We start from the raw sequence: 2,087 nt of genomic DNA on the forward strand, positions 1-2,087 counted from the left end.
GCCATTTATTTCAATTACTCTTGTGAGGATATTCACGTAAATCATTTCTTTCATTTAATCCCCATTTTAAGTTTCGTAAAACTTTCCAAGTACCATCATCACCATCATCATCATCATCGTTTAACGTCCGCTTTCCATGCTAGCATGGGTTGGACGATTTGACTGAGGACTGGTGAAACCAGATGGCAACGCCAGGCTCCATTCTAATTTGGCAGAGTTTCTACAGCTGGATGCCCTTCCTAACGCCAACCACTCAGAGAGTGTAGTGGGTGCTTTTACGTGTCACCCGCACGAGGGCCAGTCAGGCGGTACTGGCAACGGCCACGCTCAAAATGGTGTCTTTTATGTGCCACTCCTCAGCAACGCCGGGTGCCTCTGCTAGTTACTGTATATAATTACTTAATTTTGAAATTTCACAATGTACGCATATATTCTATTGTTAAATATGATGGCATGATTTTCAGTTCAATTTATCAATTCACCAATATGTTCTCGAAATAGAGAGAGAGGGAGATAAATTCGTTATAGGTATGTGTGATTAGAATCATTTGACACAATGTGATACAGAAATAATTTGTACTGTAACAACAAAGTATATTCAGGGGGTGTATACAAGTTTTGATTCCATCAATCTTTGCTACCAAACGTTTACAAATATACTCCAAGAAAATTGTGAAGCTCTTTTTTCTGCGTGGCAACGATAAAAATAACAAATAGAAAGTTGTAAAGACTTTCCGTATTCCCGAGCGTCATACTAATACATCCTTTTGTTGTTTACACCACCTGTTCTCGTCTGTTGTTGTTTTTTCGTACATTCTCCTACAAAGAAATAAAGTTTCGTAATAATATCATGAACTTTGTGATAAAGCTTATGAAGGAATATTATTCGTTCAACCACGAAGCCTTGTAGGACTCCACACGCAGAGATTACTGGAGGGCTTGCCGAACTGACATTTGAAAAAGGAAATATAACAAATATCATTTAGTAAACCAATGGCAACTTGGATGGGAATACACTTTGACAAATATTTCTGAGATAAAATGACAAGGGAAAATTGTATTCATGATTCACCAATGCCTGGCACACAAGTAGTACCTCTCAGAAAGACGATGGGGTGATGATATTTCTTGAGTACATTTGGATTATCATCCACTTTCAAATGGTTTAGGCTTAACAACCGAGATATATGAGTATAACTACGAAAGTCCCCAAATTCCTTTCTTTAATAATCAGATGAGTTAATAATTGTCAGCAATTCAACAGAAATGTCAAGTACAATGAAAACCATTAGCAACTACATAATTTTTCTCGTCTGGCCGTAAAGCCTTTTCTATTTGTTTTCCTGTCTTGTTTTTTGTCCGCCACTACATTCCTCCATGGCGAGATTTAATTTGCGTATACAAATTTAATCTGTGATCCATGGGACGATCCGTTTTAGCGATGCGTCCTGCCCAAGCTCGTCGAAACGCCGGTGTTAAAACGTGGGTGGCTGATGAAGGAGATGTTCTCTATGTGGCTCGTGTGTTCTCGTCAACGTTTGTTTGCAATGTCCTGTACCCAGATATGCACCTGTACATACAGGTGGATGTCGGTATGCACATACCTGTACGTATATATGCATATACTCATTTACTATTTGTTTATATATATATATATATATATATATATATATATATATGGTTGTATGTATATGTATATATGTATGTCTATGCATATGAAGGTATTTATATTCACATAAATACAAGGATATACATAGTCATATATGTATATGACAGCGCTAAAATTATGCATAGAAGTGAAAATTCGGGGAAGGGATGATTTACTATTCGTAAAATACAAATTTAAATTGAACACATGCAGATACAATTTTCCCGAAAATATATTACGTCTTCATATCTACTAGCATGTAACTTGATATAATCTCGTTGAGGATTTTACCCGTTATAAAATTATTTATAAATCACTTTGCTACTCGCCATAGAATGCAAGCCTTATTAACTACTATAACAAGCCAACTTCAATTTCGGACTGACTGATTATAGATTAAACTGACAAATTTAGGAATAATTCTCACCGAGAAGAAACA

Source organism: Octopus bimaculoides, chromosome 18 (genome assembly GCF_001194135.2).
Source record: "Octopus bimaculoides isolate UCB-OBI-ISO-001 chromosome 18, ASM119413v2, whole genome shotgun sequence".
Lineage (NCBI taxonomy): Eukaryota > Metazoa > Mollusca > Cephalopoda > Octopoda > Octopodidae > Octopus > Octopus bimaculoides.